Consider the following 14,622-nt stretch of genomic DNA (forward strand, 5'->3'; position numbering starts at 1 on the left):
CTACATCTAGTGGCGGAAATGTAACTGTTACGCTCAGTGGGCTCTGACTCGGTTGGCTAGATTTTGCCACGCCCACTCGGTGCCCACTGGCTCTGAGTATATAAACGCTCAACTTGTAGATTGTACTTTAGTTTATAATCATCTGCTGATGATGCTAACATGGTTAGCGAAACGTGCGTCCAGTGTAAAAGTAAAAGTGTTTTGGTGTATTGTGGTGATTTAGTGTTTTTATTTTGCTAGGTACTTTATGTTATTTTAGGGCTGTATAGTATCCGTCTAATCTTTTATTACGCATAGAATATAGAATGTATGTGAGGGGGATTGATCACGGCGCCTTTACAGATCTTTTTTGACCCCCTTTCTTGAGTTATAACTCATCATACAGTCTCAGAACTTTGACAAAAGCTAGAATCTGAGACGGTTTTACAGAGGTTAGTTCTCTATCTTCGACGGTACCTCATCTACGGCTGACGAACCAACTCGTAACGTAATTCATACAGTTTTGCCATTGCTACTGCACATTTATGCGTCGGTGTGTTGTCCTGGTGGAAGAGCACTTTCTTCTTCGCTAAATGCGGTCGTTTTTGCTTCAAATCGGCGTCGAATCGGCCCAACAGCTTTGAGTAATATTCGCCGGTGATCGTTTTGCCCTTTTCAAGGTAATCGATATGAATAATACCGTGCGCATCCCAAAAAACTGTGGCCATGACTTTGTTGGCAGACAGACCCACCTTGGCTTTCTTTGGCTTTGACTCGCCCTGAGAAATCCACTGCTTTGACTGTTCCTTCGTCTCTGGCGTATTGTGATGGATCCAAGTTTCATCCACGGTTACAAACCGGTGCAAAAAGTCCTTCTTATTGTGGTTAAACATTGCTAAACACGCCTTTGAAGTTGTCACACGGTTTCGCTTGTTGTCGACATTGAGCAAATGCGGCACCCATCTGGCAGAGTCTACAGGGGTGGATGGGCCATATGGGAAAACGGGAAAATTCCCGGTGGGTCGGTGGGAAGATGGGCCGGTGGGCCGGTCCCGATCAGAGCTCAAAAAAAGATTGATTTAGCAAAAATTAAATGGTTAATCTTCTAACTAAAATTACGTAAGATTCTTAGTGACTGACTAACTAACTAATCAATTTGCATCAATATAATCGTTAGTTGCTTTTAAACACATAAACACAAATTTGTAAAATAACTATTGTTAGATGTCTTCCTCTGAGACACTTATAATTTTAATAAACATCTGTTGTTTGTTGTTCCATTTGAAATGTTTTATTATACAAGGTGAGTCTATAAGTGCACCTTATTTGTGCTGCTTTGTGCAAATATTTTCAGGGCTGGTAGATATGAATAAAAGAAACATAATATATTCTCTTTACCGTGTTTCAAATAAGTCCAAAATAACCGAGTTATTAAAGTTTGAATTAAAAAAAAACTGATTTATTTTTAAAAAATTTTGCCACTTAAATCTTTCTGTATTTGCATCTCTTTTTGTGTTTGTAATATCAAATATTAAGAAACTATACTAACCGTGGGAAAATTTTTGGTGAACAGGAAGTTCTAAAAATTTTTCTAAAATATACAGGAAAATTTAAACGAAAAAGCACGATTTTCAACATCTTTTCTTACAAAAAAAAATATAGACATGTTCCTGGGGTCGAAATATACCACCCCTGAAAATATTTGCACTTATTTAAGACTCATTCTGTATAGTTTTACCACTATTCTTTTATTAAAACACATTTATATCCACTGCTTAGGCATTGCCTAGATTTTTTTCGTTTGAGTCATGGCATTATCATACAAGATGCCAAATGTAGAAACTAGGAAAAGTTACGTGATGGGAGTTATACCAAAATTAAAACACGTATACATGACGAAGCTGCTGCTGTACGAGAAAAGAGAGAATTTCTTTCTAAAATCTCTAAGAAAGTATATACCTGAAAAGCTAAAAATAATGTATTTCACAGAGGGATTGGGCCAGCTGAACTGAATGAATTAGGAAGTCTTAAAGTTTCTCAAAACCGTGATTCAAAATCGTAGCATATTCAAGATTAAATTAATTACCGTTATCGATAATGGAAATAAAACTGTAGGTAGAACCCTGTGAAACTGAGCGATTTTCTAGTAAAAATTCAGTCATGTCCGACCCGATATTGATCTTTATAAAAATTTTGATCAAGATAATTTCAATATTTTTAAAAAATTGGAGGCAAAAGATATTTTTTCGCCCGAGCGAAAATCACCCTTACTTGGGGTGATTTGACCCTTACCCAGGGTGTCCTAGAAATAAGTGCAAGTATTTTAAGGGGGGTAGATTTGGCCAAAAGAAACATTTTTTCTCTTTATCGTTTTTCAAGTAAGTCCAAAATAACCGATTTATTTTACTTTGAAAATTGAAACAAAAAATGCTTTTTTGCTTAAATTTTGAGTACCACTGGATCTTTTCTGTATTTTCTTTCATGTACATTTAATCTACTACCTATGTTGCCAGATTATCAAGAAATTATGTTTTCTTAACTTAAAACTAAAAAAAATTCCAAAAATTTCTTCAAAAAATTCCAAATTTTTGCAAAAAAAAACTGATAGGCGTGTTTCTGGGGCCGAAATATACTACCAGATAAAATACTGGCACTTATTTCTGGGACACCCTGTATATTAATAAATCAAATATGTTTCTTCGTTATGGTCATTTTGTTTTTGTGGATTCGGGACTGTTGCCTGTTATTCCCGGGCTGGTTTCCACTTCCCCATCTACCCCTGGGCAGAGAGCTTCCTCATTCCCCAAATATTCGTGCAATATATTCTCCACTCGTTCGCGTGAGATGCCCACAGCCTCAGCAATCTCGCACACTCTTACCCGTCGATCGTCAAGTACCATACCGAGCATTTTATCGACCACCTGGTGTGGTGAGCTCTCTTGGACGGCCTGGACGCTCATCATCAAAAATTATCGTACGGCCGCGTTTAAATTCGGCAGTCCAATATTTTATTGTTGATAACGAAGGTGCAGAGTCCCCATACACATCATCCAGTTCGATTTTGATCTTATCGTTCGTTTTCTTTTTTAAAAACAAGAATCTAATCACTGCGCCTTCAATCACTGTCAAGTACAAACTAAGTGACGCAGCTCGCTGAAAATTTGACAGAAGTCACTTGAAAGATAGTTTTTACGAAAAACAATTGCATTTGTTCCTAGCGCCGCCAACTCTTGCCGAGGCCGATTATTTCTCAGCCCAGCCTCGTATCAAAATATTTAATAAAATATTTTTAAAACGATGCATTTATGCTACACCTAATGTTCCATAAAGGAAAAATTCTCAGTTGTAAATGTATGTGTAATATAGCTGTATTAGTTTGTATACCTATTTCACATCTTAACATATTTAATGAAACACAAACTTATTCATGCCACATTTATGTTATTTGCTGTAACATGGAGCCCATTAAATGGGAATATACACCATAAAATAGTAAGTAACGACTACCGGCAAGCAGTTTCATTTCAAGTGAATATTCCAAGTATACTGCTATTAAAAAGTTACTATAAAAACAAGATAAAAACGGTGATTTTTTTAAGCAACTCAAATCAATATCTCGATAGCTTTTTAAGCTGTCTTTAGGAACATTTTGGTTTAAATTAAAGACAATTGGACCAATTGGATTACAGAGAATTGATCTCATTTTGAATCCAAGACAAATCGATTAAAGAGAATTGTTCGCATTTTGAAAAATTAATTATATCTCCTATTCCGTTTTACAAGGTGAAACTTTTTTTATACTTTCAACTATCCCCATCAAGTAATTAATCCTAGATATTAAAATACGATATTTAAAAACAAAAACAAAATATATAAGCATTGATTTTTTAAAGTAATACAGTGCAATGCCTTGGTAGCTATTTAGGATATCTTTAAGAAATTTTTGGTGTGAATTAAAGACAACGGGGAGGGTGCAGTAGAAGGCTCATTTTACCATCCATTTAAAGTATCCCCGCTAGTTTATTTTAACTGAAAAAAACTAATTTTGCTGATCGTGTTGATTGCTGTGGTTTGGTTGATTGCTGTGGATCGTACGATTGCTTTGGCTGATCGTGATGCCATATTTATATATAATCGCCAAAAATTATATTTGAACAGATTTAGATGAAATTCATTGGTGTACCACTGTGAAAAAGATGCTCCCTCTCTCTCTTGACTAGTCTAAATAAAAAAGGAACATCAGGAAAGATCAGGCGATTAACTAAACAATATAGCATTAAAACTGTGTTTAAATCTGGAACTACTATAAGAAGCGTCTTGACAAGAAAAAGAGCGGAAACATCAAAAGAAGGTAAGAAGTGTATCTACCAGGTACCTTGTAAATGAGGTAAGTCCCATATTGGAGAGACAAGAAGTCCTCTAAATGTACGACTTAACGAACATAGAAAACATACGCAAAGAAGTGAAGCAATGAAGTGAGTGAACCTTACAACAGGGAACCTTATTGGAATACGACAATAAGATCCTTAGCAATCCAAGTATGGAATTTTCAGCAATATGGCAACCACGACGGCTAACACTATCATACGTACCAATTTTGGCGTTTTCAGTGGATAACCCCACGCTTGTCTGCGCCCAACTCTCTCATGTGTAAATGTCTTTTGCTGGTATACAGGGTGGTCCGAACTGTATTCCGGAAACTTCGGCAACATATTCTGCAGATAAAAATAAGTATAAAAGGTCGTATAAATGTATGTCCTAAAATGCTTAGTTTTGGAGATACAGGGTGTAGAAGTTTCATTTTTATTTGGATTTTTTCCAAATAATTTCTGAAGTAACGTCAATATTTGGATGAAAATTGGTGTCTGGGAGTTTTTTGACATGAGAAATTTGATTTTGATGTCAATATGACTCCTACTAGTAGAGGGCGCCACCTACATATTTTTTAACTGGTTTGAAGAGTAATAACTGTTCGTCTGTACCTTTATAAAACTACTCAGTAAAAAAATATACATTTACGACATTTTTTACGTGAAAAAGGTCTCTTGGTAAAAACCGCTGCAAGTGGTTTTTGAGATATTTGCAATAGAAATTATCAATACCTGTCATCATTGACATAAATTAAACATGTTGACTAAATATAGTTATTAGACTCAAATCATAAATTTGAAATGTTTTTGTGCCAAATGTTCAACAGAAACTATTTTATCATCATTTTTTGCAGAAAAATTTATGATTAATTTCAAAAAATAAAAATTTCCCAAATTTATTATTTCAGTGATATAAAACTATCAACTCAACGTGTTTATTTTTCGTCAATAATGACATGTATTTACTATTTCCATTCTAAATATCTTAAGAACGGTTACTCGTAGCGATTTTTACAAAGAGATATTTTTTACGTAAAAAATCACAGAGATGTATATTTTTTCGCTCGGTAGTTTTATATAGGTACGGATAAAAAGTTATTACGCTTCAAAACAGTTAAAACACACGTAAGTGACGCCCCTCTACTAGTAGCAGTCATATTGACATCAAAAAATAATTTCTCACGTCAAAAAACTCCCAGACACCAATTTTCATCCAAATATTGACGTTATTTCAGAAATTATTTAGAAAAAATCGAAATAAAAATGAAACTCCTACACCCTGTATCTCTGAAACTAAGCATTTTAGGACATACATTTATACGAACTTTTTTACTTATTTTTATCTGCAGAATATGTTGCCGAAGTTTCCGGAATACAGTTTGGACCACCCTGTATATGCTCAAATTGATAACGGTCAGTGATACTAGTGGAATAAATTAGTGATTTAAATTAAATTAGAAGTTTGTTTCTCTAATTTCAATGTGAAACATTTAGAACGTGTGTGAACTTTCTGATTAGTGGTGGTAATTTTCAATTAGTAGAAAAAGTAAACAAACTTTTAACTTTTTCCACTAATATACTTCAGAAATTCTGAAAAATATCATTTTTCCCTTTGATTATTATTATCATCTGTCAAGAGAAATTGTGGATAAAAATCAAAAGTTTAATGTTTGATAAGCTAATTATTAGGTTTTCTCTATTATGAAGACAATTGACTAACGCAAGCTGTTGCTAGGATATTCTATTAATTTTAATTTTTTAGACATTGTGAATGATCGAAACTCATAAGTAGAAATTATAATCCTAACCACTAATTCGTGCCACTAATTTTGAGGTTCTGAATTAAGCTTCATTCGGAACCTCGCAAATAGTGGAATAAATTAGTGGTTTTAATTAGCGTAGAATTTTGTTCCCCTAATTTGAATGTAAACATTCAGAACATCAAAATTATTAGTAGGAATTTTCAGTTAGTGGTTGGTAAGTTATCAAACTTTAGTTTACCACTAATTATACCTACTTCAAAACTTGCGGCGAATGTAATTTTGGTTTTGATTATCATCCGTCAAGAGAAAATGTGGTTAAAATTCAAAAGTTTATGTTTTATAAGCTATTACTATGGATACAACTGATTACCGCAAGCTGTTGCTAGGATATTCTATTAATTTTAATTGTGTTTTTTAGACATTGTGACTGATCGTAAACTAAAAAGTATAAAGTGTAATTAAAACCACTAATTTATTCCACTAATTGCGAAGTTCTAATTGAACCTTTAGGCTTAAGTTTTTACAATTAAAGACAATATTCATCACAAAACGATATTTTATTTCATAATACATCATTGTCTACTAATTTCAAGGAAACATATGATTGAAAATCTTACGCGAGGAGAACTATACTGTACCGGGTGCGTGTCAAAAGTGGCTCACCCCTATAACTTTTTCATTTTTTCAGATAAAAATCGAGATTTGGTTGTTAGTATATGACATAAATTAGGATTGATTGCCGTATTCAATTGTTTTCGGTCACTTCCTGTTTCACCGGAAATGATTACAACGTTTGATTTTTAATTGGTATCCTCGGTATTTTTCTACTTTATTCGATAGACAATGACATTCTGAATAAAATGACATATCTTATGTCAACTTTTGACATTTTTGCTTAAAACAAAATTGTATTTTAAATTTCAATCTAGAGTGCCATAAAAACACTAATTTTTAATCAAGGAGCCTTGGAAAAATAGATTTGATCGTCTAATGTTTTTAGTGTCTTGTCCCGGCCGGTTAAAATATGCTCAAATCGTATTTTTAATCATATGTCATTTTTTTAAAATGAAACGAGGGTGGCTCATTAGCATATTTGAAAAAAGCATTTTTTACAAATAATTTGGTACCACATACTTGGTATTTCGAGTCAAATTGTCGTTATGAATCGCATGTTGCAATTTCAAATAAACCATATTCAAAAGTGTCAAAAGTTGACAATGTGACATTCTATTCAGAGTGTCATTTTCTATCGAATAAAGTAAGACAATACGGGGGGTGCCATTTAAAAAAAAATAGTAGTCGTTTCCGGTGAAACAGGAAGTGACCGAAAACAATTGAATACGTCAATCATTCCTAATTTATCATATACTAACATACCAAATCTCGATTTTTTATCTAAAAATTGGTGCCGGGAGGCACGTATAGCCGCCCACACTAAAATATGTTAATAATCAATTATCTCAAAAACTGCGACTGACTGATTTTGATGTTATTACAAATTTTGTTGCAAATATTATTTCTAATCTTAAATTGAAAACCGCGTTTCGCTAGTTACTGTAATTTTGGTGTTACGATTTTTTAAAATTTTTAACCCCCTCCCATACCCCCTTACCAACCCCTCATCCCTACCAAAAACTAATGGCCAGATTCTCGGGTGCCACAGTATTTTTGTGCCAAATTTGGTTAAAATCGGTTTAGCGGTTTATGAGTTATCGTGTTACAGACGGCAGACGGACAGACAGACAAACAGACAGACACCATGAAAATATTTTGTATTTAGGTCATTTATGACCCAAATAACTCATTTTAGTCTCAGAAATTACGACCGAGATCTTAATAGCCTACCATACCTATTGGTATGGTCGGCTAAAGAAAATAAAAAAGTTATAGGGGTGAGCCACTTTTGAGACTCACCCGGTATATTTTATTGATATAACAAATATCTATACCGAAATATTCCTTCTTTTTTTTACAACCTCAACGACCTAAAGCCAAGAATAAAAAGAAAAAAAAAAGATATTCCTACTTAAAATATAAACACAACATAAACAAATATAATAAAAATTCTTTAAGAAAACGCATCTAGTGGAAACTTAAAATCCTGTTAAATAATGATGTTCCTAGAAGAAAATGAAGTGCAACTCTATAAAAGTGTTCTTTCCTTTATTATTGACTTTTAAGCGGTGGCATGTATTATTGAGGAACTTCTTCCTTTACAACGCCAATAAATACGGGATAGATTTTTAATTTTGTCTAAATTTTTGAAATTTTTTGGCCGGTTCCATTTATAAAAACGGGTTAGTTATTTGTAGGTTGCAAATTTTCTTCCATTTTAGCTGAAAATGTTATATTTTTTTCTCGTACAAAAAAGTTTAATTAAAATATATCTTTAAATACAGCCTTTTAATGAATTTACTTAAATATATCCAAATTCCATAAATATACTACTAACAAATCTAGTATATCGTTACTGAATTATACTGTTTAATAGAAGTATTAAACGAGGACTTAAAGGGGTGACCCATGTATCTAATAAATAGATATAATTAGAATTAATTTTTACTAATGTAATCATGCTTATTTAATTTTAGTTACCGATAAATATGATTACGAATTAATTGTTTGTTCTCCGCTCTGTGGAGACTTTTTAAAAAGTAGACCCCCATAAAATTTATTGGTGATATAAAAATTGTTCTGGGAATTTGTATCTTTTAAAAACCTCTTTTTATTTTATGTTAATGGGCGATGATGTGGTCAAACCTAAACTAATTTGCATATGGGTAGGTAGGTTTCATTGAGGTTTAGCAGTGATTACTAAAAAACCACAATAAAGTGCATTTTTTAAGAAATTGGTCAATTTGATATAATATATTTTATTCTTATTATATTACTTTATTTAATTCAATAAGTTTTACTAGAGAACAAATGAATTTAAATAAGAAAAAAGAAACGTAATGTTGATATGGTGTGCAATGTAGAAGTAAAAATAGGTTTTGTTCAGTGATTCATCTTACCGAAACTTGTGAAAACTTCAAATAAAAGAAAATGGTAGGTAAAGATGTTTTATTTTATAGTTCATCATTGTCTACCATTTCAAATCAAAGGACTATATCAAACTGAATACACTATGGAAAGATGCGTACAACTTATCATAGATTGGAACTATCAGAAACAAGAAGTGGTCATCTTATCCGATAGTCAAGCAGCATTAAAAAATATCGACTTAGTAACCGTCAAGTTGGTCAAAAAATGCCTAAAGAAGCTGAACTAGGCAAAGAAAATGAAGTCCTCCTACTCTGGGTGCCAGCCCACCAAGGGATATGAAAAAGCAATAAATCTAGCTAGAAAAGGAGCGGATAGTCCATTAACTGCACCAGAACCGTTCTGCTTCCCGAGTGAAAACCAACTTAAAGAGGAGTTCAAGAACCTGGAAGACTCCATCCGTAACCTACAATGGGAATCCTCCAACGGTCTAAGATACTCGAAAAAATTCTCAGAAATTACGACCGAGAAAAATCAAACATTTTCCTTGATATAGTAAGAACAATCTTAGGATTGTCACGCGGTTTTAGTAGGACTCTGTCTCCTCAATCAACACTTCAGTAGATTGAAGCTAAGAAACAAAAGCGAATGGGGAAGGGGGAATGGGGAAACACCAGAACGCAGTTGACAGTTTCGAGGGAAACAATCTTGCCTACTCCTTCATCAATATAGTTGTTACTAGAAACGATACTTGACACTGAACGTTCCTAAAACTCTTGTGAGTCGGGCGATGCGAATTAGCAAGAGAAAATGAATTGTAAGAGTGCAAAATCTGATCTGATCAGTGAAGGGAGGGTAACACTTTAGACCTCTTGAACGTTCTCTCCTAAACTACTACCCAGCTTAACTTAGAAAAGAAGATGAGAATGTAAGTAGTGATCTTCCATATATAGTTACATTAGGCCAGTTACATTATCACACCTAGGTGCATATGGTATTTTATACTGCTAGGCGATGGTCTCCACCACATACATTTGGGACAAGTATTGGAACCAACGTAACTTTGAATGTAGTAGACAATGATTAAGTCCGAAATTCCTTTAGTTTTAATATTGGAACCAACGATGCTAAGGTATTTGATGCTGGAGCCGACTTAAGCAGAATGACTAAACTCATACTGCCTTCGGGAGCAGCACCGTTAGTTAGCAACACCCTTCAAGGTTTGAAGCCACTTTTCCATATTCTTGTATAAGTTTTCTTGTCATCATGGTTTCGACTAAACCCTTCGATCATTTGTATCCTGCAAGAAGACTGGAATATAGTAAATAATAAGTATCATCGCGTAGCGGTATTCCCTTTCATTTACACTTGCTCATCCAGTTTGACTTGTGTCGTTGTGATATAGCATCTTTGCAGCTTTTATAACATTGGCATTTCTGTATATCTCCTCCAAGTTTTTTATAGCAAACTTATAGTACCATACGGTGGTAGACGGTGGCCAACATATCCATATCCATAATACCTCAAAAAAAGAGTGTACTCGTATAGTCAATGTATTCACTTACGGATACCTGGACACTAATTAGGGTTGAAAGTGCATCATGCATCTACTGTCCAGTTGATGATGTTCAACATGCACTGTTTGCGCGTGAACGATGGCAGGTCTTTAGGGGACCATTCCGTATGGAATCTAGCAGGGACTTACCCGCACTTATGATATACTGAGTTGAAGGGGAAGAAAAATGAAATCTAATATATCGGATAGTCCAAAGTATAATAAACTGTAAGATAGAGGGGGAAGATAGAGAATGGGAATCATCAAGTAAATCTGGAGACCCTTTACACTGAAGCAATGCGAGAGCGGATTCTGGTGTAAAGTGGTATTTGGAGGAGGATTTTTTCGGCCGTAGGAATCCGGCACTACCCAAATGTGGGTGTCTTATGCAAGATTTTTCCCTCTTTATCGAAAAAAGAGATAGATACATAAATAGATTTAGAGTGGATTCACTTCTCGATTTTTTACTTTTTTTTCTGGTACTTGCAGTATATTGTGCGTTCTTGTATTCCTTTTCTTTCATATCTGTAAGAGTTGCTATAGCAAAAAGTCCTTAAACTTTGCTCTGGTGCGGAAGATCCAAACTGCGACCCGTACCGAACCGTTCGGCAGGGCAGGGTACGGCTCCTCGTAGTACCAGCGTCTCTTGTCGGGTCCAGAACGACTCGCAGCGTCGTCACAGCGAGTAGCCCCAGCAAGTGCGTCCAGCGGAATAGCCTAGCGATCTTTTCGGCGTTGGCGATTTTTCGAACAACAATCGTTGACCGTATGATATCTGCGCGCCGGTGTTTTTGTTTTTCGCTTCGAGGTTTGTGGCTGTGGCTGTGTGTCGGCTGGTTCAGTGTGGCGATTATGCGCTAGCGGGAAAGAAGCCGTAGCCGAGTAGGTTGTGTGCGCGCACGGAGGATTATTTGCCACGATATGTGGCCCTCGTCCAAGCCGATCGCGCTTCTTGTGGGATGCTGTGTCCTGCCGGTGCTTTTTGTCCCTTCGGCTTTCGGAGATAACGCACAAGAAGTAAGTATTTCTAATTGAATATGTCAATAGAACATTTAATATGAAAACGAGGAAGGTACATGAACTAGGGTTTCCGGAACCGGAGCTGATTTTCGGAACTGGGAATTTCGATACCGCGCCTCTTAGTAACCCGTTTTTTTCGGTACTGATGATTAATTTTTGTTCAATGGTGGTGCAGTTCATCAATCAGAAAGCAAGGGATGGTTTTTCAAAGTAAAATGGATAAAAAAATGAGATTTTTAATGAAAATATTATCAAATTATTAAGTAATCAGTCATGAAAAAATTAACATGAACACAAGTAAAGAAAAAAGTATAGGTAACTTAAATTTCACATCAAATCTTTGTCTCAAATTCTTTGAGACAAAAGCCCTAAAATATTGAATTAAAAATGCAAATGTCAATTACAATAAACATAACATAATAAGTATTATAGGAACTTCAAAGAGAAAAGAAGCAAGAACAAATAAAGAAATAGCATCATTACTTACTTAGAAGAGTTTGATTTCGACCGCTAGAAAGTATCAAAGAACTTTCTCGATAAAAAATGTTTAATTGTTACCGAGGTCCGGTTCTGTGATGGCCTAAAAAGATCTGAACCCTAATTGTTAGTATTAATTAGAGTTTCCAGAACCGTACTAAAATATTTTCGTTCAACGATTGTGGAGTTCGTCAATTAGCAATCAAGGGATCGTTCTCAAAAGTAAAACCGATAAAAATTGAGTTTCAAATGAAAATAGTATCAAATTTTTTAAATCAGTAGAAACTAAACATGAACACAAAAAATGAACACAAGCGAAAAGAAAAAGAAAACACATAGGTAGCTTAAAAATTCAAACTACATCAACCAACCTCGAAACCAACTTAACTAAATTAGAAAAAAATAACATTTTCAATTAAAGATGCAAACGCCTATAAAAACATAACACAAAAAAAATATAACTAATACATTCAGCAATATTATCCTAAATAACAAAATAACATATTTAAACTTCAATAATTGCTAATAAACATTATAGAAACTTCAAAATAACTAAGTAAGAACAGTAAGAGATAGCATCACTACTTATTTAGGAGAGTTTGATTTCGCCCGCTAGAAAGTATCAAAATCTTTCGCATGAACAAAAATAAGCTTTTAATTATTATTACCGAGTCCCGAAAGAACCGGGAATTAATAACTTCGAGTCCCGGTTCTTTGATGTCTCAAAAGAACCGGGAATTCCCGGGACTTTCGATACCGGGATTTCCCGGTTCCCTTTTGCTCTGGCAACCCTACCTGTACCTTATAACTGAAATCAAACGCCCTCAGAGTGACTTTTGGAATTACAAACGCTGAATATCGTTTATTAAGTCATTTGTTGAAATGTGACATAAAAATTTGTCAAGATTTAATATATAATTTAGAAAAAAAGTAAAAAGTTTTAGATACAAAATTATTTATAAAAATATTTTTTAAAACTTTTTTTCATTTAAATCCAATAATTGTTTGACAATTTTTTTATTATCATCTAGTTTTATTATTGGCAGCTGGTAAAATTTTGGTATAGAACAATACCAAATTTTAAACAGGATTAACTCAGGGTCTACCAGAAACATATATTTGTATTATTAAAAACAATTTTAAAATTTCCGTTTTTTTTATTTTAGCGTGTGTACCACCAACGCCCAACGCCACTTAAAAATAAAAAAATAATTTTGTTTTTAATTTTTCATAATTTTTATCATATTTTTTCCAACATTTTTAAAAATTGTCAAAAGAATCAAAGTGACTGAAATTACAGCGTTCTGTTTTTTTTCCTGAATAAAAAAATTAATAAAGTGTTGTATTTTCACAGCGATTATGATTTATTTGCCGATATTCAAAATTTTTCGATAAAATATAATAAAAACTATAAAAAAATTACAAAATTGCAAAAATGAAAAAGTCGCAAATTTCAAATTTGCTTTTAATAGTAGAGAAATGTTTCTGGTAGGTTTTAAATTACTAAGATTTGGTGTAGGTCTCATGCCGAGAATCAAAGATACAGTACATCGAAATTTTATTAGTCGCCGCTGAACCCGACAATTTTCCGACTTTTTTTAAATATTACCAAATTTTTCCTCTCGGGATTCAATTATTCGTTTATTCCAGCTAGCATTTTTGAAAATATTAAAATCCATATTATTTATTTATATTATCCATATACAGGGTGGTCCCGACTGTATTCCGGAAACTTCGGCTGCACATTCTACAGATAAAAATAAGTAAAAAAGTTTGTATAAATGTATGTCCTAAAATACTTATATACAGGGTGTAGAAGTTTCATTTTTATTTCGATTTTTTCCAAATAATCTATGAAGTAACATCAATATTTGGATGGAAATTGGTATCTGAGAGTTTTTTGATACGAGAAATTTGATTTTGATGTCAATACGACTCCTATTTGTGGGGAGCGCCAACTACATGTGTTTTAACTGTTTTGAAAAGTGATAACTTTTCGTCCGTACCTGTATAAAACTACTGTGTGAAAAAGTATACATTTCCATGGTTTTCTAAGTAAAAAATGTCTCTTGATAAAAATCGCTATGAGCAACCGTTCTCAAGATATTTAGAATTGAAGTAGTCAATACATCTCATTATTGACGAAAAATAAACATGTTGACATCAAAATCAAATTTTTCTTGTCAAAAAAACTCCCAGATGCCAATTTTCATCCGAATATTGACGATTCCTCAGAAATTATTTGGAAAAAATGGAAATAAAAATATAACTTCTACACACTGTATCTCCAAAACTAAACATTTTAGAACATACATTTATACGAACTTTTTTTTATCTATTTTTATCTGCAGAATATGTTGCCGAAGTTTCCGGACTACAGTTCGGACCACCCTGTATATTACTTCCATATAATAGGTACTAATGGCTAATAGTTTATTAGGCACATATGTTTCGGGCCTACTCCTCATCCTAAGTT

Source organism: Sitophilus oryzae, unplaced genomic scaffold, assembly GCF_002938485.1.
Source record: "Sitophilus oryzae breed Bouriz unplaced genomic scaffold, Soryzae_2.0 scaffold_111_pilon_pilon, whole genome shotgun sequence".
In the NCBI taxonomy this organism is placed as follows: Eukaryota; Metazoa; Arthropoda; class Insecta; order Coleoptera; family Curculionidae; genus Sitophilus; species Sitophilus oryzae.